Source organism: Ranitomeya variabilis, chromosome 4, assembly GCF_051348905.1.
Source record: "Ranitomeya variabilis isolate aRanVar5 chromosome 4, aRanVar5.hap1, whole genome shotgun sequence".
In the NCBI taxonomy this organism is placed as follows: Eukaryota; Metazoa; Chordata; class Amphibia; order Anura; family Dendrobatidae; genus Ranitomeya; species Ranitomeya variabilis.
Window position 1 is genome coordinate 315,362,772 of NC_135235.1, and position 24,979 is coordinate 315,387,750.

Sequence of the window (24,979 nt, forward strand, 5' to 3'; positions counted from 1 at the left end):
GTCATTTTTATTCTTTGACTGCTTATATCCTTAAACCAACTTGTCGCACCACACAAAAATGTAAATAAATAGCATTTTTCATATGTGTACTTTTTGTCAGCATTCACTTTCAAACCTCCTTTTATTTTGTTAGGATGTTAGAAATGTTAGATTTCTCACAAAATGCGGTGATGCACCATATTTCTTCAGAATCTACTGTTTGGCCACACAGCAGGGCTTTGAAAATAAGAGCGCTATTTGGATTTTGGAATGAAGATTTTGCAAGAATAGTTTGCAGGTAAAATTTGCAGAGTACCAAAAGTACCAAAACAGCAGAAACCCCCCCAAAGTGACCCCATTTTAGAAAATATTTTAATGATTGTTAACTTTCAATGTGAAAACATTTGTCCCAAAATGTGCTGAAACTTAGATGTCAGTATCGCATGTGCATTTCAGACTTTAAAACTATGATTACCTACTTTTTAAGCTTTTGTTTATTAAGTATTTTTATGGTCTATTGATGAATGAGGTAATCAAATATGAAATTAGACTTACCGGCAATTCAGTTTATAGAAATCTCCCAGAACAGCCCCATAGGATGTGGAGTCTCCGCCCTAATAGGGAAAGAGAACACAAAGAGTTGAAATAGTCCCGCCCCATTGACCGCCCGCAGTATTTTTATAGAGCCAAGACAGCTAACATATGCACATAAAAACTATTTCACGGTCCTAGAGTTCCGTTTATAGATGACAATTTCAGATTCACCCCAAAGACTCCCAGGTAGTGGTAACTTTGGGATCAGGTTTTTTAAGGCCCATTGCTAAGTTTGGTTTGATCCCCATCTAATCAATAATTGACTGAGAATCTGTATAGTTTCATGAAAAGGTAATGTCAGAAGTGGGATTTGAACCCACGCCTCCAAGAGAGACTGCGACCTGAACGCAGCGCCTTAGACCGCTTGGCCATCCTGACTTCTTGTGGATTATGTGCCTTAACTCTTTCCAAGTTAGTCAGCAGAAATATGACCAGTAATTGTCATTGAAAATTATTTTCAAATATTTAATATTACAGTTTTTATTTCAATACATTTGTTTAAACTATTAGTTATCAAGCCTATTTTGAGCTAAATGGCCAAGCCCCATTTTAAAAAATATGACTTTTATCACTGTATGCAGTAATAACTCTGGAATGCTTCTACATATCCCCGTAATTCTGAAAGTGTTTTTTGTGACACATTGTACTTTACATTAAATGTAAATTTAGGTCAATATATTTTTAGTTTTTTTCTGTGAAAATATCTAAAGTTTGTTTAAAATTTTGAAATATTAGTCATTTTTATTCTTTGACTGCTTATATCCTTAAACCAACTTGTCGCACCACACAAAAATGTAAATAAATAGCATTTTTCATATGTGTACTTTTTGTCAGCATTCACTTTCAAACCTCCTTTTATTTTGTTAGGATGTTAGAAATGTTAGATTTCTCACAAAATGCGGTGATGCACCATATTTCTTCAGAATCTACTGTTTGGCCACACAGCAGGGCTTTGAAAATAAGAGCGCTATTTGGATTTTGGAATGAAGATTTTGCAAGAATAGTTTGCAGGTAAAATTTGCAGAGTACCAAAAGTACCAAAACAGCAGAAACCCCCCCAAAGTGACCCCATTTTAGAAAATATTTTAATGATTGTTAACTTTCAATGTGAAAACATTTGTCCCAAAATGTGCTGAAACTTAGATGTCAGTATCGCATGTGCATTTCAGACTTTAAAACTATGATTACCTACTTTTTAAGCTTTTGTTTATTAAGTATTTTTATGGTCTATTGATGAATGAGGTAATCAAATATGAAATTAGACTTACCGGCAATTCAGTTTATAGAAATCTCCCAGAACAGCCCCATAGGATGTGGAGTCTCCGCCCTAATAGGGAAAGAGAACACAAAGAGTTGAAATAGTCCCGCCCCATTGACCGCCCGCAGTATTTTTATAGAGCCAAGACAGCTAACATATGCACATAAAAACTATTTCACGGTCCTAGAGTTCCGTTTATAGATGACAATTTCAGATTCACCCCAAAGACTCCCAGGTAGTGGTAACTTTGGGATCAGGTTTTTTAAGGCCCATTGCTAAGTTTGGTTTGATCCCCATCTAATCAATAATTGACTGAGAATCTGTATAGTTTCATGAAAAGGTAATGTCAGAAGTGGGATTTGAACCCACGCCTCCAAGAGAGACTGCGACCTGAACGCAGCGCCTTAGACCGCTCGGCCATCCTGACTTCTTGTGGATTATGTGCCTTAACTCTTTCCAAGTTAGTCAGCAGAAATATGACCAGTAATTGTCATTGAAAATTATTTTCAAATATTTAATATTACAGTTTTTATTTCAATACATTTGTTTAAACTATTAGTTATCAAGCCTATTTTGAGCTAAATGGCCAAGCCCCATTTTAAAAAATATGACTTTTATCACTGTATGCAGTAATAACTCTGGAATGCTTCTACATATCCCCGTAATTCTGAAAGTGTTTTTTGTGACACATTGTACTTTACATTAACTGTAAATTTAGGTCAATATATTTTTAGTTTTTTTCTGTGAAAATATCTAAAGTTTGTTTAAAATTTTGAAATATTAGTCATTTTTATTCTTTGACTGCTTATATCCTTAAACCAACTTGTCGCACCACACAAAAATGTAAATAAATAGCATTTTTCATATGTGTACTTTTTGTCAGCATTCACTTTCAAACCTCCTTTTATTTTGTTAGGATGTTAGAAATGTTAGATTTCTCACAAAATGCGGTGATGCACCATATTTCTTCAGAATCTACTGTTTGGCCACACAGCAGGGCTTTGAAAATAAGAGCGCTATTTGGATTTTGGAATGAAGATTTTGCAAGAATAGTTTGCAGGTAAAATTTGCAGAGTACCAAAAGTACCAAAACAGCAGAAACCCCCCCAAAGTGACCCCATTTTTGAAAATATTTTAATGATTGTTAACTTTCAATGTGAAAACATTTGTCCCAAAATGTGCTGAAACTTAGATGTCAGTATCGCATGTGCATTTCAGACTTTAAAACTATGATTACCTACTTTTTAAGCTTTTGTTTATTAAGTATTTTTATGGTCTATTGATGAATGAGGTAATCAAATATGAAATTAGACTTACCGGCAATTCATTTTATAGAAATCTCCCAGAACAGCCCCATAGGATGTGGAGTCTCCGCCCTAATAGGGAAAGAGAACACAAAGAGTTGAAATAGTCCCGCCCCATTGACCGCCCGCAGTATTTTTATAGTGCCAAGACAGCTAACATATGCACATAAAAACTATTTCACGGTCCTAGAGTTCCGTTTATAGACGACAATTTCAGATTCACCCCAAAGACTCCCAGGTAGTGGTAACTTTGGGATCAGGTTTTTTAAGGCCCATTGCTAAGTTTGGTTTGATCCCCATCTAATCAATAATTGACTGAGAATCTGTATAGTTTCATGAAAAGGTGATGTCAGAAGTGGGATTTGAACCCACGACTCCAAGAGAGACTGCGACCTGAACGCAGCGCCTTAGACCGCTCGGCCATCCTGACTTCTTCTGGATTCTGTGCCTTAACTCTTTCCAAGTTAGTCAGCAGAAATATGACCAGTAATTGTCATTGAAAATTATTTTCAAATATTTAATATTACAGTTTTTATTTCAATACATTTGTTTAAACTATTAGTTATCAAGCCTATTTTGAGCTAAATGGCCAAGCCCCATTTTAAAAAATATGACTTTTATCACTGTATGCAGTAATAACTCTGGAATGCTTCTACATATCCCCGTAATTCTGAAAGTGTTTTTTGTGACACATTGTACTTTACATTAAATGTAAATTTAGGTCAATATATTTTTAGTTTTTTTCTGTGAAAATATCTAAAGTTTGTTTAAAATTTTGAAATATTAGTCATTTTTATTCTTTGACTGCTTATATCCTTAAACCAACTTGTCGCACCACACAAAAATGTAAATAAATAGCATTTTTCATATGTGTACTTTTTGTCAGCATTCACTTTCAAACCTCCTTTTATTTTGTTAGGATGTTAGAAATGTTAGATTTCTCACAAAATGCGGTGATGCACCATATTTCTTCAGAATCTACTGTTTGGCCACACAGCAGGGCTTTGAAAATAAGAGCGCTATTTGGATTTTGGAATGAAGATTTTGCAAGAATAGTTTGCAGGTAAAATTTGCAGAGTACCAAAAGTACCAAAACAGCAGAAACCCCCCCAAAGTGACCCCATTTTAGAAAATATTTTAATGATTGTTAACTTTCAATGTGAAAACATTTGTCCCAAAATGTGCTGAAACTTAGATGTCAGTATCGCATGTGCATTTCAGACTTTAAAACTATGATTACCTACTTTTTAAGCTTTTGTTTATTAAGTATTTTTATGGTCTATTGATGAATGAGGTAATCAAATATGAAATTAGACTTACCGGCAATTCAGTTTATAGAAATCTCCCAGAACAGCCCCATAGGATGTGGAGTCTCCGGCCTAATAGGGAAAGAGAACACAAAGAGTTGAAATAGTCCCGCCCCATTGACCGCCCGCAGTATTTTTATAGAGCCAAGACAGCTAACATATGCACATAAAAACTATTTCACGGTCCTAGAGTTCCGTTTATAGATGACAATTTCAGATTCACCCCAAAGACTCCCAGGTAGTGGTAACTTTGGGATCAGGTTTTTTAAGGCCCATTGCTAAGTTTGGTTTGATCCCCATCTAATCAATAATTGACTGAGAATCTGTATAGTTTCATGAAAAGGTAATGTCAGAAGTGGGATTTGAACCCACGCCTCCAAGAGAGACTGCGACCTGAACGCAGCGCCTTAGACCGCTCGGCCATCCTGACTTCTTGTGGATTATGTGCCTTAACTCTTTCCAAGTTAGTCAGCAGAAATATGACCAGTAATTGTCATTGAAAATTATTTTCAAATATTTAATATTACAGTTTTTATTTCAATACATTTGTTTAAACTATTAGTTATCAAGCCTATTTTGAGCTAAATGGCCAAGCCCCATTTTAAAAAATATGACTTTTATCACTGTATGCAGTAATAACTCTGGAATGCTTCTACATATCCCCGTAATTCTGAAAGTGTTTTTTGTGACACATTGTACTTTACATTAACTGTAAATTTAGGTCAATATATTTTTAGTTTTTTTCTGTGAAAATATCTAAAGTTTGTTTAAAATTTTGAAATATTAGTCATTTTTATTCTTTGACTGCTTATATCCTTAAACCAACTTGTCGCACCACACAAAAATGTAAATAAATAGCATTTTTCATATGTGTACTTTTTGTCAGCATTCACTTTCAAACCTCCTTTTATTTTGTTAGGATGTTAGAAATGTTAGATTTCTCACAAAATGCGGTGATGCACCATATTTCTTCAGAATCTACTGTTTGGCCACACAGCAGGGCTTTGAAAATAAGAGCGCTATTTGGATTTTGGAATGCAGATTTTGCAAGAATAGTTTGCAGGTAAAATTTGCAGAGTACCAAAAGTACCAAAACAGCAGAAACCCCCCCAAAGTGACCCCATTTTTGAAAATATTTTAATGATTGTTAACTTTCAATGTGAAAACATTTGTCCCAAAATGTGCTGAAACTTAGATGTCAGTATCGCATGTGCATTTCAGACTTTAAAACTATGATTACCTACTTTTTAAGCTTTTGTTTATTAAGTATTTTTATGGTCTATTGATGAATGAGGTAATCAAATATGAAATTAGACTTACCGGCAATTCATTTTATAGAAATCTCCCAGAACAGCCCCATAGGATGTGGAGTCTCCGCCCTAATAGGGAAAGAGAACACAAAGAGTTGAAATAGTCCCGCCCCATTGACCGCCCGCAGTATTTTTATAGTGCCAAGACAGCTAACATATGCACATAAAAACTATTTCACGGTCCTAGAGTTCCGTTTATAGACGACAATTTCAGATTCACCCCAAAGACTCCCAGGTAGTGGTAACTTTGGGATCAGGTTTTTTAAGGCCCATTGCTAAGTTTGGTTTGATCCCCATCTAATCAATAATTGACTGAGAATCTGTATAGTTTCATGAAAAGGTGATGTCAGAAGTGGGATTTGAACCCACGACTCCAAGAGAGACTGCGACCTGAACGCAGCGCCTTAGACCGCTCAGCCATCCTGACTTCTTCTGGATTCTGTGCCTTAACTCTTTCCAAGTTAGTCAGCAGAAATATGACCAGTAATTGTCATTGAAAATTATTTTCAAATATTTAATATTACAGTTTTTATTTCAATACATTTGTTTAAACTATTAGTTATCAAGCCTATTTTGAGCTAAATGGCCAAGCCCCATTTTAAAAAATATGACTTTTATCACTGTATGCAGTAATAACTCTGGAATGCTTCTACATATCCCCGTAATTCTGAAAGTGTTTTTTGTGACACATTGTACTTTACATTAAATGTAAATTTAGGTCAATATATTTTTAGTTTTTTTCTGTGAAAATATCTAAAGTTTGTTTAAAATTTTGAAATATTAGTCATTTTTATTCTTTGACTGCTTATATCCTTAAACCAACTTGTCGCACCACACAAAAATGTAAATAAATAGCATTTTTCATATGTGTACTTTTTGTCAGCATTCACTTTCAAACCTCCTTTTATTTTGTTAGGATGTTAGAAATGTTAGATTTCTCACAAAATGCGGTGATGCACCATATTTCTTCAGAATCTACTGTTTGGCCACACAGCAGGGCTTTGAAAATAAGAGCGCTATTTGGATTTTGGAATGCAGATTTTGCAAGAATAGTTTGCAGGTAAAATTTGCAGAGTACCAAAAGTACCAAAACAGCAGAAACCCCCCCAAAGTGACCCCATTTTTGAAAATATTTTAATGATTGTTAACTTTCAATGTGAAAACATTTGTCCCAAAATGTGCTGAAACTTAGATGTCAGTATCGCATGTGCATTTCAGACTTTAAAACTATGATTACCTACTTTTTAAGCTTTTGTTTATTAAGTATTTTTATGGTCTATTGATGAATGAGGTAATCAAATATGAAATTAGACTTACCGGCAATTCAGTTTATAGAAATCTCCCAGAACAGCCCCATAGGATGTGGAGTCTCCGCCCTAATAGGGAAAGAGAACACAAAGAGTTGAAATAGTCCCGCCCCATTGACCGCCCGCAGTATTTTTATAGAGCCAAGACAGCTAACATATGCACATAAAAACTATTTCACGGTCCTAGAGTTCCGTTTATAGATGACAATTTCAGATTCACCCCAAAGACTCCCAGGTAGTGGTAACTTTGGGATCAGGTTTTTTAAGGCCCATTGCTAAGTTTGGTTTGATCCCCATCTAATCAATAATTGACTGAGAATCTGTATAGTTTCATGAAAAGGTAATGTCAGAAGTGGGATTTGAACCCACGCCTCCAAGAGAGACTGCGACCTGAACGCAGCGCCTTAGACCGCTCGGCCATCCTGACTTCTTGTGGATTATGTGCCTTAACTCTTTCCAAGTTAGTCAGCAGAAATATGACCAGTAATTGTCATTGAAAATTATTTTCAAATATTTAATATTACAGTTTTTATTTCAATACATTTGTTTAAACTATTAGTTATCAAGCCTATTTTGAGCTAAATGGCCAAGCCCCATTTTAAAAAATATGACTTTTATCACTGTATGCAGTAATAACTCTGGAATGCTTCTACATATCCCCGTAATTCTGAAAGTGTTTTTTGTGACACATTGTACTTTACATTAACTGTAAATTTAGGTCAATATATTTTTAGTTTTTTTCTGTGAAAATATCTAAAGTTTGTTTAAAATTTTGAAATATTAGTCATTTTTATTCTTTGACTGCTTATATCCTTAAACCAACTTGTCGCACCACACAAAAATGTAAATAAATAGCATTTTTCATATGTGTACTTTTTGTCAGCATTCACTTTCAAACCTCCTTTTATTTTGTTAGGATGTTAGAAATGTTAGATTTCTCACAAAATGCGGTGATGCACCATATTTCTTCAGAATCTACTGTTTGGCCACACAGCAGGGCTTTGAAAATAAGAGCGCTATTTGGATTTTGGAATGCAGATTTTGCAAGAATAGTTTGCAGGTAAAATTTGCAGAGTACCAAAAGTACCAAAACAGCAGAAACCCCCCCAAAGTGACCCCATTTTTGAAAATATTTTAATGATTGTTAACTTTCAATGTGAAAACATTTGTCCCAAAATGTGCTGAAACTTAGATGTCAGTATCGCATGTGCATTTCAGACTTTAAAACTATGATTACCTACTTTTTAAGCTTTTGTTTATTAAGTATTTTTATGGTCTATTGATGAATGAGGTAATCAAATATGAAATTAGACTTAACGGCAATTCATTTTATAGAAATCTCCCAGAACAGCCCCATAGGATGTGGAGTCTCCGCCCTAATAGGGAAAGAGAACACAAAGAGTTGAAATAGTCCCGCCCCATTGACCGCCCGCAGTATTTTTATAGTGCCAAGACAGCTAACATATGCACATAAAAACTATTTCACGGTCCTAGAGTTCCGTTTATAGACGACAATTTCAGATTCACCCCAAAGACTCCCAGGTAGTGGTAACTTTGGGATCAGGTTTTTTAAGGCCCATTGCTAAGTTTGGTTTGATCCCCATCTAATCAATAATTGACTGAGAATCTGTATAGTTTCATGAAAAGGTGATGTCAGAAGTGGGATTTGAACCCACGACTCCAAGAGAGACTGCGACCTGAACGCAGCGCCTTAGACCGCTCAGCCATCCTGACTTCTTCTGGATTCTGTGCCTTAACTCTTTCCAAGTTAGTCAGCAGAAATATGACCAGTAATTGTCATTGAAAATTATTTTCAAATATTTAATATTACAGTTTTTATTTCAATACATTTGTTTAAACTATTAGTTATCAAGCCTATTTTGAGCTAAATGGCCAAGCCCCATTTTAAAAAATATGACTTTTATCACTGTATGCAGTAATAACTCTGGAATGCTTCTACATATCCCCGTAATTCTGAAAGTGTTTTTTGTGACACATTGTACTTTACATTAAATGTAAATTTAGGTCAATATATTTTTAGTTTTTTTCTGTGAAAATATCTAAAGTTTGTTTAAAATTTTGAAATATTAGTCATTTTTATTCTTTGACTGCTTATATCCTTAAACCAACTTGTCGCACCACACAAAAATGTAAATAAATAGCATTTTTCATATGTGTACTTTTTGTCAGCATTCACTTTCAAACCTCCTTTTATTTTGTTAGGATGTTAGAAATGTTAGATTTCTCACAAAATGCGGTGATGCACCATATTTCTTCAGAATCTACTGTTTGGCCACACAGCAGGGCTTTGAAAATAAGAGCGCTATTTGGATTTTGGAATGCAGATTTTGCAAGAATAGTTTGCAGGTAAAATTTGCAGAGTACCAAAAGTACCAAAACAGCAGAAACCCCCCCAAAGTGACCCCATTTTTGAAAATATTTTAATGATTGTTAACTTTCAATGTGAAAACATTTGTCCCAAAATGTGCTGAAACTTAGATGTCAGTATCGCATGTGCATTTCAGACTTTAAAACTATGATTACCTACTTTTTAAGCTTTTGTTTATTAAGTATTTTTATGGTCTATTGATGAATGAGGTAATCAAATATGAAATTAGACTTACCGGCAATTCATTTTATAGAAATCTCCCAGAACAGCCCCATAGGATGTGGAGTCTCCGCCCTAATAGGGAAAGAGAACACAAAGAGTTGAAATAGTCCCGCCCCATTGACCGCCCGCAGTATTTTTATAGTGCCAAGACAGCTAACATATGCACATAAAAACTATTTCACGGTCCTAGAGTTCCGTTTATAGACGACAATTTCAGATTCACCCCAAAGACTCCCAGGTAGTGGTAACTTTGGGATCAGGTTTTTTAAGGCCCATTGCTAAGTTTGGTTTGATCCCCATCTAATCAATAATTGACTGAGAATCTGTATAGTTTCATGAAAAGGTGATGTCAGAAGTGGGATTTGAACCCACGACTCCAAGAGAGACTGCGACCTGAACGCAGCGCCTTAGACCGCTCAGCCATCCTGACTTCTTCTGGATTCTGTGCCTTAACTCTTTCCAAGTTAGTCAGCAGAAATATGACCAGTAATTGTCATTGAAAATTATTTTCAAATATTTAATATTACAGTTTTTATTTCAATACATTTGTTTAAACTATTAGTTATCAAGCCTATTTTGAGCTAAATGGCCAAGCCCCATTTTAAAAAATATGACTTTTATCACTGTATGCAGTAATAACTCTGGAATGCTTCTACATATCCCCGTAATTCTGAAAGTGTTTTTTGTGACACATTGTACTTTACATTAAATGTAAATTTAGGTCAATATATTTTTAGTTTTTTTCTGTGAAAATATCTAAAGTTTGTTTAAAATTTTGAAATATTAGTCATTTTTATTCTTTGACTGCTTATATCCTTAAACCAACTTGTCGCACCACACAAAAATGTAAATAAATAGCATTTTTCATATGTGTACTTTTTGTCAGCATTCACTTTCAAACCTCCTTTTATTTTGTTAGGATGTTAGAAATGTTAGATTTCTCACAAAATGCGGTGATGCACCATATTTCTTCAGAATCTACTGTTTGGCCACACAGCAGGGCTTTGAAAATAAGAGCGCTATTTGGATTTTGGAATGAAGATTTTGCAAGAATAGTTTGCAGGTAAAATTTGCAGAGTACCAAAAGTACCAAAACAGCAGAAACCCCCCCAAAGTGACCCCATTTTAGAAAATATTTTAATGATTGTTAACTTTCAATGTGAAAACATTTGTCCCAAAATGTGCTGAAACTTAGATGTCAGTATCGCATGTGCATTTCAGACTTTAAAACTATGATTACCTACTTTTTAAGCTTTTGTTTATTAAGTATTTTTATGGTCTATTGATGAATGAGGTAATCAAATATGAAATTAGACTTACCGGCAATTCAGTTTATAGAAATCTCCCAGAACAGCCCCATAGGATGTGGAGTCTCCGCCCTAATAGGGAAAGAGAACACAAAGAGTTGAAATAGTCCCGCCCCATTGACCGCCCGCAGTATTTTTATAGAGCCAAGACAGCTAACATATGCACATAAAAACTATTTCACGGTCCTAGAGTTCCGTTTATAGATGACAATTTCAGATTCACCCCAAAGACTCCCAGGTAGTGGTAACTTTGGGATCAGGTTTTTTAAGGCCCATTGCTAAGTTTGGTTTGATCCCCATCTAATCAATAATTGACTGAGAATCTGTATAGTTTCATGAAAAGGTAATGTCAGAAGTGGGATTTGAACCCACGCCTCCAAGAGAGACTGCGACCTGAACGCAGCGCCTTAGACCGCTCGGCCATCCTGACTTCTTGTGGATTATGTGCCTTAACTCTTTCCAAGTTAGTCAGCAGAAATATGACCAGTAATTGTCATTGAAAATTATTTTCAAATATTTAATATTACAGTTTTTATTTCAATACATTTGTTTAAACTATTAGTTATCAAGCCTATTTTGAGCTAAATGGCCAAGCCCCATTTTAAAAAATATGACTTTTATCACTGTATGCAGTAATAACTCTGGAATGCTTCTACATATCCCCGTAATTCTGAAAGTGTTTTTTGTGACACATTGTACTTTACATTAACTGTAAATTTAGGTCAATATATTTTTAGTTTTTTTCTGTGAAAATATCTAAAGTTTGTTTAAAATTTTGAAATATTAGTCATTTTTATTCTTTGACTGCTTATATCCTTAAACCAACTTGTCGCACCACACAAAAATGTAAATAAATAGCATTTTTCATATGTGTACTTTTTGTCAGCATTCACTTTCAAACCTCCTTTTATTTTGTTAGGATGTTAGAAATGTTAGATTTCTCACAAAATGCGGTGATGCACCATATTTCTTCAGAATCTACTGTTTGGCCACACAGCAGGGCTTTGAAAATAAGAGCGCTATTTGGATTTTGGAATGCAGATTTTGCAAGAATAGTTTGCAGGTAAAATTTGCAGAGTACCAAAAGTACCAAAACAGCAGAAACCCCCCCAAAGTGACCCCATTTTTGAAAATATTTTAATGATTGTTAACTTTCAATGTGAAAACATTTGTCCCAAAATGTGCTGAAACTTAGATGTCAGTATCGCATGTGCATTTCAGACTTTAAAACTATGATTACCTACTTTTTAAGCTTTTGTTTATTAAGTATTTTTATGGTCTATTGATGAATGAGGTAATCAAATATGAAATTAGACTTACCGGCAATTCATTTTATAGAAATCTCCCAGAACAGCCCCATAGGATGTGGAGTCTCCGCCCTAATAGGGAAAGAGAACACAAAGAGTTGAAATAGTCCCGCCCCATTGACCGCCCGCAGTATTTTTATAGTGCCAAGACAGCTAACATATGCACATAAAAACTATTTCACGGTCCTAGAGTTCCGTTTATAGACGACAATTTCAGATTCACCCCAAAGACTCCCAGGTAGTGGTAACTTTGGGATCAGGTTTTTTAAGGCCCATTGCTAAGTTTGGTTTGATCCCCATCTAATCAATAATTGACTGAGAATCTGTATAGTTTCATGAAAAGGTGATGTCAGAAGTGGGATTTGAACCCACGACTCCAAGAGAGACTGCGACCTGAACGCTGCGCCTTAGACCGCTCAGCCATCCTGACTTCTTCTGGATTCTGTGCCTTAACTCTTTCCAAGTTAGTCAGCAGAAATATGACCAGTAATTGTCATTGAAAATTATTTTCAAATATTTAATATTACAGTTTTTATTTCAATACATTTGTTTAAACTATTAGTTATCAAGCCTATTTTGAGCTAAATGGCCAAGCCCCATTTTAAAAAATATGACTTTTATCACTGTATGCAGTAATAACTCTGGAATGCTTCTACATATCCCCGTAATTCTGAAAGTGTTTTTTGTGACACATTGTACTTTACATTAAATGTAAATTTAGGTCAATATATTTTTAGTTTTTTTCTGTGAAAATATCTAAAGTTTGTTTAAAATTTTGAAATATTAGTCATTTTTATTCTTTGACTGCTTATATCCTTAAACCAACTTGTCGCACCACACAAAAATGTAAATAAATAGCATTTTTCATATGTGTACTTTTTGTCAGCATTCACTTTCAAACCTCCTTTTATTTTGTTAGGATGTTAGAAATGTTAGATTTCTCACAAAATGCGGTGATGCACCATATTTCTTCAGAATCTACTGTTTGGCCACACAGCAGGGCTTTGAAAATAAGAGCGCTATTTGGATTTTGGAATGAAGATTTTGCAAGAATAGTTTGCAGGTAAAATTTGCAGAGTACCAAAAGTACCAAAACAGCAGAAACCCCCCCAAAGTGACCCCATTTTAGAAAATATTTTAATGATTGTTAACTTTCAATGTGAAAACATTTGTCCCAAAATGTGCTGAAACTTAGATGTCAGTATCGCATGTGCATTTCAGACTTTAAAACTATGATTACCTACTTTTTAAGCTTTTGTTTATTAAGTATTTTTATGGTCTATTGATGAATGAGGTAATCAAATATGAAATTAGACTTACCGGCAATTCAGTTTATAGAAATCTCCCAGAACAGCCCCATAGGATGTGGAGTCTCCGCCCTAATAGGGAAAGAGAACACAAAGAGTTGAAATAGTCCCGCCCCATTGACCGCCCGCAGTATTTTTATAGAGCCAAGACAGCTAACATATGCACATAAAAACTATTTCACGGTCCTAGAGTTCCGTTTATAGATGACAATTTCAGATTCACCCCAAAGACTCCCAGGTAGTGGTAACTTTGGGATCAGGTTTTTTAAGGCCCATTGCTAAGTTTGGTTTGATCCCCATCTAATCAATAATTGACTGAGAATCTGTATAGTTTCATGAAAAGGTAATGTCAGAAGTGGGATTTGAACCCACGCCTCCAAGAGAGACTGCGACCTGAACGCAGCGCCTTAGACCGCTCGGCCATCCTGACTTCTTGTGGATTATGTGCCTTAACTCTTTCCAAGTTAGTCAGCAGAAATATGACCAGTAATTGTCATTGAAAATTATTTTCAAATATTTAATATTACAGTTTTTATTTCAATACATTTGTTTAAACTATTAGTTATCAAGCCTATTTTGAGCTAAATGGCCAAGCCCCATTTTAAAAAATATGACTTTTATCACTGTATGCAGTAATAACTCTGGAATGCTTCTACATATCCCCGTAATTCTGAAAGTGTTTTTTGTGACACATTGTACTTTACATTAACTGTAAATTTAGGTCAATATATTTTTAGTTTTTTTCTGTGAAAATATCTAAAGTTTGTTTAAAATTTTGAAATATTAGTCATTTTTATTCTTTGACTGCTTATATCCTTAAACCAACTTGTCGCACCACACAAAAATGTAAATAAATAGCATTTTTCATATGTGTACTTTTTGTCAGCATTCACTTTCAAACCTCCTTTTATTTTGTTAGGATGTTAGAAATGTTAGATTTCTCACAAAATGCGGTGATGCACCATATTTCTTCAGAATCTACTGTTTGGCCACACAGCAGGGCTTTGAAAATAAGAGCGCTATTTGGATTTTGGAATGCAGATTTTGCAAGAATAGTTTGCAGGTAAAATTTGCAGAGTACCAAAAGTACCAAAACAGCAGAAACCCCCCCAAAGTGACCCCATTTTTGAAAATATTTTAATGATTGTTAACTTTCAATGTGAAAACATTTGTCCCAAAATGTGCTGAAACTTAGATGTCAGTATCGCATGTGCATTTCAGACTTTAAAACTATGATTACCTACTTTTTAAGCTTTTGTTTATTAAGTATTTTTATGGTCTATTGATGAATGAGGTAATCAAATATGAAATTAGACTTACCGGCAATTCATTTTATAGAAATCTCCCAGAACAGCCCCATAGGATGTGGAGTCTCCGCCCTAATAGGGAAAGAGAACACAAAGAGTTGAAATAGTCCCGCCCCATTGACCGCCCGCAGTATTTTTATAGTGCCAAGACAGCTAACATATGCACATAAAAACTATTTCACGGTCCTAGAGTTCCGTTTATAGACGACAATTTCAGATTCACCCCAAAGACTCCCAGGTAGTGGTAACTTTGGGATCAGGTTTTTTAAGGCCCATTGCTAAGTTTGGTTTGATCCCCATCTAATCAATAATTGACTGAGAATCTGTATAGTTTCATGAAAAGGTGATGTCAGAAGTGGGATTTGAACCCACGACTCCAAGAGAGACTGCGACCTGAACGCAGCGCCTTAGACCGCTCAGCCATCCTGACTTCTTCTGGATTCTGTGCCTTAACTCTTTCCAAGTTAGTCAGCAGAAATATGACCAGTAATTGTCATTGAAAATTATTTTCAAATATTTAATATTACAGTTTTTATTTCAATACATTTGTTTAAACTATTAGTTATCAAGCCTATTTTGAGCTAAATGGCCAAGCCCCATTTTAAAAAATATGACTTTTATCACTGTATGCAGTAATAACTCTGGAATGCTTCTACATATCCCCGTAATTCTGAAAGTGTTTTTTGTGACACATTGTACTTTACATTAAATGTAAATTTAGGTCAATATATTTTTAGTTTTTTTCTGTGAAAATATCTAAAGTTTGTTTAAAATTTTGAAATATTAGTCATTTTTATTCTTTGACTGCTTATATCCTTAAACCAACTTGTCGCACCACACAAAAATGTAAATAAATAGCATTTTTCATATGTGTACTTTTTGTCAGCATTCACTTTCAAACCTCCTTTTATTTTGTTAGGATGTTAGAAATGTTAGATTTCTCACAAAATGCGGTGATGCACCATATTTCTTCAGAATCTACTGTTTGGCCACACAGCAGGGCTTTGAAAATAAGAGCGCTATTTGGATTTTGGAATGAAGATTTTGCAAGAATAGTTTGCAGGTAAAATTTGCAGAGTACCAAAAGTACCAAAACAGCAGAAACCCCCCCAAAGTGACCCCATTTTAGAAAATATTTTAATGATTGTTAACTTTCAATGTGAAAACATTTGTCCCAAAATGTGCTGAAACTTAGATGTCAGTATCGCATGTGCATTTCAGACTTTAAAACTATGATTACCTACTTTTTAAGCTTTTGTTTATTAAGTATTTTTATGGTCTATTGATGAATGAGGTAATCAAATATGAAATTAGACTTACCGGCAATTCAGTTTATAGAAATCTCCCAGAACAGCCCCATAGGATGTGGAGTCTCCGCCCTAATAGGGAAAGAGAACACAAAGAGTTGAAATAGTCCCGCCCCATTGACCGCCCGCAGTATTTTTATAGAGCCAAGACAGCTAACATATGCACATAAAAACTATTTCACGGTCCTAGAGTTCCGTTTATAGATGACAATTTCAGATTCACCCCAAAGACTCCCAGGTAGTGGTAACTTTGGGATCAGGTTTTTTAAGGCCCATTGCTAAGTTTGGTTTGATCCCCATCTAATCAATAATTGACTGAGAATCTGTATAGTTTCATGAAAAGGTAATGTCAGAAGTGGGATTTGAACCCACGCCTCCAAGAGAGACTGCGACCTGAACGCAGCGCCTTAGACCGCTCGGCCATCCTGACTTCTTGTGGATTATGTGCCTTAACTCTTTCCAAGTTAGTCAGCAGAAATATGACCAGTAATTGTCATTGAAAATTATTTTCAAATATTTAATATTACAGTTTTTATTTCAATATATTTGTTTAAACTATTAGTTATCAAGCCTATTTTGAGCTAAATGGCCAAGCCCCATTTTAAAAAATATGACTTTTATCACTGTATGCAGTAATAACTCTGGAATGCTTCTACATATCCCCGTAATTCTGAAAGTGTTTTTTGTGACACATTGTACTTTACATTAACTGTAAATTTAGGTCAATATATTTTTAGTTTTTTTCTGTGAAAATATCTAAAGTTTGTTTAAAATTTTGAAATATTAGTCATTTTTATTCTTTGACTGCTTATATCCTTAAACCAACTTGTCGCACCACACAAAAATGTAAATAAATAGCATTTTTCATATGTGTACTTTTTGTCAGCATTCACTTTCAAACCTCCTTTTATTTTGTTAGGATGTTAGAAATGTTAGATTTCTCACAAAATGCGGTGATGCACCATATTTCTTCAGAATCTACTGTTTGGCCACACAGCAGGGCTTTGAAAATAAGAGCGCTATTTGGATTTTGGAATGCAGATTTTGCAAGAATAGTTTGCAGGTAAAATTTGCAGAGTACCAAAAGTACCAAAACAGCAGAAACCCCCCCAAAGTGACCCCATTTTTGAAAATATTTTAATGATTGTTAACTTTCAATGTGAAAACATTTGTCCCAAAATGTGCTGAAACTTAGATGTCAGTATCGCATGTGCATTTCAGACTTTAAAACTATGATTACCTACTTTTTAAGCTTTTGTTTATTAAGTATTTTTATGGTCTATTGATGAATGAGGTAATCAAATATGAAATTAGACTTACCGGCAATTCATTTTATAGAAATCTCCCAGAACAGCCCCATAGGATGTGGAGTCTCCGCCCTAATAGGGAAAGAGAACACAAAGAGTTGAAATAGTCCCGCCCCATTGACCGCCCGCAGTATTTTTATAGTGCCAAGACAGCTAACATATGCACATAAAAACTATTTCACGGTCCTAGAGTTCCGTTTATAGACGACAATTTCAGATTCACCCCAAAGACTCCCAGGTAGTGGTAACTTTGGGATCAGGTTTTTTAAGGCCCATTGCTAAGTTTGGTTTGATCCCCATCTAATCAATAATTGACTGAGAATCTGTATAGTTTCATGAAAAGGTGATGTCAGAAGTGGGATTTGAACCCACGACTCCAAGAGAGACTGCGACCTGAACGCAGCGCCTTAGACCGCTCAGCCATCCTGACTTCTTCTGGATTCTGTGCCTTAACTCTTTCCAAGTTAGTCAGCAGAAATATGACCAGTAATTGTCATTGAAAATTATTTTCAAATATTTAATATTACAGTTTTTATTTCAATACATTTGTTTAAACTATTAGTTATCAAGCCCATTTTGAGCTAAATGGCCAAGCCCCATTTTAAAAAAATATGACTTTTATCACTGTATGCAGTAATAACTCTGGAATGCTTCTACATATCCCCGTAATTCTGAAAGTGTTTTTTGTGACACATTGTACTTTACATTAACTGTAAATTTAGGTCAATATATTTTTAGTTTTTTTCTGTGAAAATATCTAAAGTTTGTTTAAAATTTTGAAATATTAGTCATTTTTATTCTTTGACTGCTTATATCCTTAAACCAACTTGTCGCACCACACAAAAATGTAAATAAATAGCATTTTTCATATGTGTACTTTTTGTCAGCATTCACTTTCAAACCTCCTTTTATTTTGTTAGGATGTTAGAAATGTTAGATTTCTCACAAAATGCGGTGATGCACCATATTTCTTCAGAATCTACTGTTTGGCCACACAGCAGGGCTTTGAAAATAAGAGCGCTATTTGGATTTTGGAATGCAGATTTTGCAAGAATAGTTTGCAGGTAAAATTTGCAGAGTACCAAAAGTACCAAAACAGCAGAAACCCCCCCAAAGTGACCCCATTTTAGAAATTACTTCTCACAATGAATTCATATACACCACAGCATTTCATAGTCAAATATACATGGTTGAAATCATTCAGCTAGTGTCTGATACATGCTTTCTTTATCAGCTATCAGGTTCCCTTTAAATCCTCTTACAGCTAAGTGAAATGGAAATAAACAAAACAAAGGAAAAATTACAAAAAAATAATAATTTGCTCAAATGGAAAAGTTCCCATTTCTCATCTTTTTAACATTTTATTTTCTGTAGATAGTTAAGATTTTTAGGCCTTTTACATTTTCTTTAAATAATCAGTCCACGTGCTTTGTTTATTTTCTCCTTAAAATGTAAAGAATCAAGAAAAATGATGTTGCCGAAACCCAGGATCGAACCAGGGACCTTTAGATCTATCAATCTAACGCTCTCCCATCTGAGCTATTTCGGCCAAACAAAAACAACTTTAGGAGTGCTAGACACTTGGCAAATGTCAAGCGAAACCCCTGAAAGTAGATATTTTTATTTTTGCTTTGACTGGTTTTTGCAGCATGATTTCTATTTGAAACTCCTGCTATTTTGTTGTACATATTTAATAACTTTCATTAACTCTTTGTGAATGAGTAGAAAAAAACAGCAATTTTGACAGAGATTTTTTTACATTTTCAATTTGACTCCATTCATCAGGTTCATTCAAACCCTGTGTTTGTGAGACAGGTGATGGTTGCACATAAAAGACAATGTGCATGCATAATGTTACATCAAGTTTTATTTGTTATTAAATGCAAATAATTGGAGCAAAAAAGGAGACAACAATTTAGAGAAAATATTTTAATGATTGTTAACTTTCAATGTGAAAACATTTTTCCCAAAATGTGCTGAAACTTAGATGTCAGTATCGCATGTGCATTTCAGACTTTAAAACTATGATTACCTACTATTTAAGCTTTTGTTTATTAAGTATTTTTATGGTCAGCATTCACTTTCAAACCTCCTTTTATTTTGTTAGGATGTTAGAAATGTTAGATTTCTCACAAAATGCGGTGATGCACCATATTTCTTCAGAATCTACTGTTTGGCCACACAGCAGGGCTTTGAAAATAAGAGCGCTATTTGGATTTTGGAATGCAGATTTTGCAAGAATAGTTTGCAGGTAAAATTTGCAGAGTACCAAAAGTACCAAAACAGCAGAAACCCCCCCAAAGTGACCCCATTTTAGAAATTACTTCTCACAATGAATTCATATACACCACAGCATTTCATAGTCAAACACACATGGTTGAAATCATTCAGCTAGTGTCTGATACATGCTTTCTTTATCAGCTATCAGGTTCCCTTTAAATCCTCTTACAGCTAAGTGAAATGGAAATAAACAAAACAAAGGAAAAATTACAAAAAAATAATAATTTGCTCAAATGGAAAAGTTCCCATTTCTCATCTTTTTAACATTTTATTTTCTGTAGATAGTTAAGATTTTTAGGCCTTTTACATTTTCTTTAAATAATCAGTCCACGTGCTTTGTTTATTTTCTCCTTAAAATGTAAAGAATCAAGAAAAATGATGTTGCCGAAACCCGGGATCGAACCAGAGACCTTTAGATGTTCAGTCTAACGCTCTCCCATCTGAGCTATTTCGGCCAAACACAAACAACTTTAGGAGTGCTAGACACTTGGCAAATGTCAAGCGAAACCCCTGAAACTAGATATTTTTATTTTTGCTTTGACTGGTTTTTGCAGCATGATTTCTATTTGAAACTCCTGCTATTTTGTTGTACATATTTAATAACTTTCATTAACTCTTTGTGAATGAGTAGAAAAAAACAGCAATTTTGACAGAGATTTTTTTACATTTTCAATTTGACTCCATTCATCAGGTTCATTCAAACCCTGTGTTTGTGAGTCAGGTGATGGTTGCACATAAAAGACAATGTGCATGCATAATGTTACATCAAGTTTTATTTGTTATTAAATGCAAATAATTGGAGCAAAAAAGGAGACAACAATTTAGAGAAAATATTTTAATGATTGTTAACTTTCAATGTGAAAACATTTGTCCCAAAATGTGCTGAAACTTAGATGTCAGTATCGCATGTGCATTTCAGACTTTAAAACTATGATTACCTACTTTTTAAGCTTTTGTTTATTAAGTATTTTTATGGTCTATTGATCAATGAGGTAATCAAATATGAAATTAGACTTACCGGCAATTCAGTTTATAGAAATCTCCCAGAACAGCCCCATAGGATGTGGAGTCTCCACCCTAATAGGGAAAGAGAACACAAAGAGTTGAAATAGTCCCGCCCCATTGACCGCCCGCAGTATTTTTATAGAGCCAAGACAGCTAACATATGCACATAAAAACTATTTCACGGTCCTAGAGTTCCGTTTATAGATGACAATTTCAGATTCACCCCAAGGACTCCCAGGTAGTGGTAACTTTGGGATCAGGTTTTTTAAGGCCCATTGCTAAGTTTGGTTTGATCCCCATCTAATCAATAATTGACTGAGAATCTGTATAGTTTCATGAAAAGGTAATGTCAGAAGTGGGATTTGAACCCACGCCTCCAAGAGAGACTGCGACCTGAACGCAGCGCCTTAGACCGCTCAGCCATCCTGACTTCTTGTGGATTATGTGCCTTAACTCTTTCCAAGTTAGTCAGCAGAAATATGACCAGTAATTGTCATTGAAAATTATTTTCAAATATTTAATATTACAGTTTTTATTTCAATACATTTGTTTAAACTATTAGTTATCAAGCCTATTTTGAGCTAAATGGCCAAGCCCCATTTTAAAAAATATGACTTTTATCACTGTATGCAGTAATAACTCTGGAATGCTTCTACATATCCCCGTAATTCTGAAAGTGTTTTTTGTGACACATTGTACTTTACATTAACTGTAAATTTAGGTCAATATATTTTTAGTTTTTTTCTGTGAAAATATCTAAAGTTTGTTTAAAATTTTGAAATATTAGTCATTTTTATTCTTTGACTGCTTATATCCTTAAACCAACTTGTCGCACCACACAAAAATGTAAATAAATAGCATTTTTCATATGTGTACTTTTTGTCAGCATTCACTTTCAAACCTCCTTTTATTTTGTTAGGATGTTAGAAATGTTAGATTTCTCACAAAATGCGGTGATGCACCATATTTCTTCAGAATCTACTGTTTGGCCACACAGCAGGGCTTTGAAAATAAGAGCGCTATTTGGATTTTGGAATGCAGATTTTGCAAGAATAGTTTGCAGGTAAAATTTGCAGAGTACCAAAAGTACCAAAACAGCAGAAACCCCCCCAAAGTGACCCCATTTTAGAAAATATTTTAATGATTGTTAACTTTCAATGTGAAAACATTTGTCCCAAAATGTGCTGAAACTTAGATGTCAGTATCGCATGTGCATTTCAGACTTTAAAACTATGATTACCTACTTTTTAAGCTTTTGTTTATTAAGTATTTTTATGGTCTATTGATGAATGAGGTAATCAAATATGAAATTAGACTTACCGGCAATTCAGTTTATAGAAATCTCCCAGAACAGCCCCATAGGATGTGGAGTCTCCGCCCTAATAGGGAAAGAGAACACACAGAGTTGAAATAGTCCCGCCCCATTGACCGCCCGCAGTATTTTTATAGTGCCAAGACAGCTAACATATGCACATAAAAACTATTTCACGGTCCTAGAGTTCCGTTTATAGACGACAATTTCAGATTCACCCCAAAGACTCCCAGGTAGTGGTAACTTTGGGATCAGGTTTTTTAAGGCCCATTGCTAAGTTTGGTTTGATCCCCATCTAATCAATAATTGACTGAGAATCTGTATAGTTTCATGAAAAGGTGACGTCAGAAGTGGGATTTGAACCCACGACTCCAACCTGAACGCAGCGCCTTAGACCGCTCAGCCATCCTGACTTCTTCTGGATTCTGTGCCTTAACTCTTTCCAAGTTAGTCAGCAGAAATATGACCAGTAATTGTCATTGAAAATTATTTTCAAATATTTAATATTACAGTTTTTATTTCAATACATTTGTTTAAACTATTAGTTATCAAGCCCATTTTGAGCTAAATGGCCAAGCCCCATTTTAAAAAAATATGACTTTTATCACTGTATGCAGTAATAACTCTGGAATGCTTCATCAGGTTCATTCAAACCCTGTGTTTGTGAGTCAGGTGATGGTTGCACATAAAAGACAATGTGCATGCATAATGTTACATCAAGTTTTATTTGTTATTAAATGCAAATAATTGGAGCAAAAAAGGAGACAACAATTTAGAGAAAATATTTTAATGATTGTTAACTTTCAATGTGAAAACATTTGTCCCAAAATGTGCTGAAAGTTAGATGGCAGTATCGCATGTGCATTTCAGACTTTAAAACTATGATTACCTACTTTTTAAGCTTTTGTTTATTAAGTATTTTTATGGTCTATTGATCAATGAGGTAATCAAATATGAAATTAGACTTACCGGCAATTCAGTTTATAGAAATCTCCCAGAACAGCCCCATAGGATGTGGAGTCTCCGCCCTAATAGGGAAAGAGAACACAAAGAGTTGAAATAGTCCCGCCCCATTGACCGCCCGCAGTATTTTTATAGAGCCAAGACAGCTAACATATGCACATAAAAACTATTTCACGGTCCTAGAGTTCCGTTTATAGATGACAATTTCAGATTCACCCCAAGGACTCCCAGGTAGTGGTAACTTTGGGATCAGGTTTTTTAAGGCCCATTGCTAAGTTTGGTTTGATCCCCATCTAATCAATAATTGACTGAGAATCTGTATAGTTTCATGAAAAGGTAATGTCAGAAGTGGGATTTGAACCCACGCCTCCAAGAGAGACTGCGACCAGAATCTACTAGTTATCAAGCCCATTTTGAGCTAAATGGCAAAGCCCCATTTTAAAAAAATATGACTTTTATCACTGTATGCAGTAATAACTCTGGAATGCTTCTACATATCCCCGTAATTCTGAAAGTGTTTTTTGTGACACATTGTACTTTACATTAACTGTAAATTTAGGTCAATATATTTTTAGTTTTTTTCTGTGAAAATATCTAAAGTTTGTTTAAAATTTTGAAATATTAGTCATTTTTATTCTTTGACTGCTTATATCCTTAAACCAACTTGTCGCACCACACAAAAATGTAAATAAATAGCATTTTTCATATGTGTACTTTTTGTCAGCATTCACTTTCAAACCTCCTTTTATTTTGTTAGGATGTTAGAAATGTTAGATTTCTCACAAAATGCGGTGATGCACCATATTTCTTCAGAATCTACTGTTTGGCCACACAGCAGGGCTTTGGAAATAAGAGCGCTATTTGGATTTTGGAATGCAGATTTTGCAAGAATAGTTTGCAGGTAAAATTTGCAGAGTACCAAAAGTACCAAAACAGCAGAAACCCCCCCAAAGTGACCCCATTTTAGAAATTACTTCTCACAATGAATTCATATACACCACAGCATTTCATAGTCAAATATACATGGTTGAAATCATTCAGCTAGTGTCTGATACATGCTTTCTTTATCAGCTATCAGGTTCCCTTTAAATCCTCTTACAGCTAAGTGAAATGGAAATAAACAAAACAAAGGAAAAATTACAAAAAAATAATAATTTGCTCAAATGGAAAAGTTCCCATTTCTCATCTTTTTAACATTTTATTTTCTGTAGATAGTTAAGATTTTTAGGCCTTTTACATTTTCTTTAAATAATCAGTCCACGTGCTTTGTTTATTTTCTCCTTAAAATGTAAAGAATCAAGAAAAATGATGTTGCCGAAACCCGGGATCGAACCAGGGACCTTTAGATCTTCAGTCTAACGCTCTCCCATCTGAGCTATTTCGGCCAAACACAAACAGCTTTAGGAGTGCTAGACACTTGGCAAATGTCAAGCGAAACCCCTGAAACTAGATATTTTTATTTTTGCTTTGACTTGTTTTTGCAGCATGATTTCTATTTGAAACTCCTGCTATTTTGTTGTACATATTTAATAACTTTCATTAACTCTTTGTGAATGAGTAGAAAAAAACAGCAATTTTGACAGAGATTTTTTTACATTTTCAATTTGACTCCATTCATCAGGTTCATTCAAACCCTGTGTTTGTGAGTCAGGTGATGGTTGCACATAAAAGACAATGTGCATGCATAATGTTACATCAAGTTTTATTTGTTATTAAATGCAAATAATTGGAGCAAAAAAGGAGACAACAATTTAGAGAAAATATTTTAATGATTGTTAACTTTCAATGTGAAAACATTTGTCCCAAAATGTGCTGAAAGTTAGATGGCAGTATCGCATGTGCATTTCAGACTTTAAAACTATGATTACCTACTTTTTAAGCTTTTGTTTATTAAGTATTTTTATGGT

General features: G+C 34.6%; 16 non-coding genes across 16 annotated transcripts; all 16 read right to left on the bottom strand.

The window, feature by feature from the left end:
* Positions 1-868: 868 nt before the first annotated feature.
* TRNAL-CAG (transfer RNA leucine (anticodon CAG)) lies at positions 869-951 on the bottom strand. The gene has a single exon. It is a non-coding gene; the product is annotated as a tRNA-Leu (tRNA).
* A 1,224-nt stretch (positions 952-2,175) lies between these two features.
* On the bottom strand, positions 2,176-2,258 carry TRNAL-CAG (transfer RNA leucine (anticodon CAG)). Its single transcript has one exon. It is a non-coding gene; the product is annotated as a tRNA-Leu (tRNA).
* Positions 2,259-3,482: 1,224 nt separating this feature from the next.
* TRNAL-CAG (transfer RNA leucine (anticodon CAG)) lies at positions 3,483-3,565 on the bottom strand. The gene has a single exon. It is a non-coding gene; the product is annotated as a tRNA-Leu (tRNA).
* A 1,224-nt stretch (positions 3,566-4,789) lies between these two features.
* TRNAL-CAG (transfer RNA leucine (anticodon CAG)) lies at positions 4,790-4,872 on the bottom strand. The gene has a single exon. It is a non-coding gene; the product is annotated as a tRNA-Leu (tRNA).
* Positions 4,873-6,096: 1,224 nt separating this feature from the next.
* On the bottom strand, positions 6,097-6,179 carry TRNAL-CAG (transfer RNA leucine (anticodon CAG)). The gene has a single exon. It is a non-coding gene; the product is annotated as a tRNA-Leu (tRNA).
* Positions 6,180-7,403: 1,224 nt separating this feature from the next.
* On the bottom strand, positions 7,404-7,486 carry TRNAL-CAG (transfer RNA leucine (anticodon CAG)). The gene has a single exon. It is a non-coding gene; the product is annotated as a tRNA-Leu (tRNA).
* A 1,224-nt stretch (positions 7,487-8,710) lies between these two features.
* Positions 8,711-8,793, bottom strand: TRNAL-CAG (transfer RNA leucine (anticodon CAG)). The gene has a single exon. It is a non-coding gene; the product is annotated as a tRNA-Leu (tRNA).
* Positions 8,794-10,017: 1,224 nt separating this feature from the next.
* TRNAL-CAG (transfer RNA leucine (anticodon CAG)) lies at positions 10,018-10,100 on the bottom strand. The gene has a single exon. It is a non-coding gene; the product is annotated as a tRNA-Leu (tRNA).
* Positions 10,101-11,324: 1,224 nt separating this feature from the next.
* Positions 11,325-11,407, bottom strand: TRNAL-CAG (transfer RNA leucine (anticodon CAG)). The gene has a single exon. It is a non-coding gene; the product is annotated as a tRNA-Leu (tRNA).
* A 2,531-nt stretch (positions 11,408-13,938) lies between these two features.
* Positions 13,939-14,021, bottom strand: TRNAL-CAG (transfer RNA leucine (anticodon CAG)). Its single transcript has one exon. It is a non-coding gene; the product is annotated as a tRNA-Leu (tRNA).
* Positions 14,022-15,245: 1,224 nt separating this feature from the next.
* Positions 15,246-15,328, bottom strand: TRNAL-CAG (transfer RNA leucine (anticodon CAG)). The gene has a single exon. It is a non-coding gene; the product is annotated as a tRNA-Leu (tRNA).
* Positions 15,329-16,552: 1,224 nt separating this feature from the next.
* On the bottom strand, positions 16,553-16,635 carry TRNAL-CAG (transfer RNA leucine (anticodon CAG)). The gene has a single exon. It is a non-coding gene; the product is annotated as a tRNA-Leu (tRNA).
* A 1,224-nt stretch (positions 16,636-17,859) lies between these two features.
* On the bottom strand, positions 17,860-17,942 carry TRNAL-CAG (transfer RNA leucine (anticodon CAG)). The gene has a single exon. It is a non-coding gene; the product is annotated as a tRNA-Leu (tRNA).
* Positions 17,943-18,987: 1,045 nt separating this feature from the next.
* Positions 18,988-19,061, bottom strand: TRNAI-GAU (transfer RNA isoleucine (anticodon GAU)). Its single transcript has one exon. It is a non-coding gene; the product is annotated as a tRNA-Ile (tRNA).
* A 2,083-nt stretch (positions 19,062-21,144) lies between these two features.
* On the bottom strand, positions 21,145-21,227 carry TRNAL-CAG (transfer RNA leucine (anticodon CAG)). The gene has a single exon. It is a non-coding gene; the product is annotated as a tRNA-Leu (tRNA).
* Positions 21,228-24,384: 3,157 nt separating this feature from the next.
* TRNAF-GAA (transfer RNA phenylalanine (anticodon GAA)) lies at positions 24,385-24,457 on the bottom strand. The gene has a single exon. It is a non-coding gene; the product is annotated as a tRNA-Phe (tRNA).
* Between the last annotated feature and the right edge of the window lie 522 nt (positions 24,458-24,979).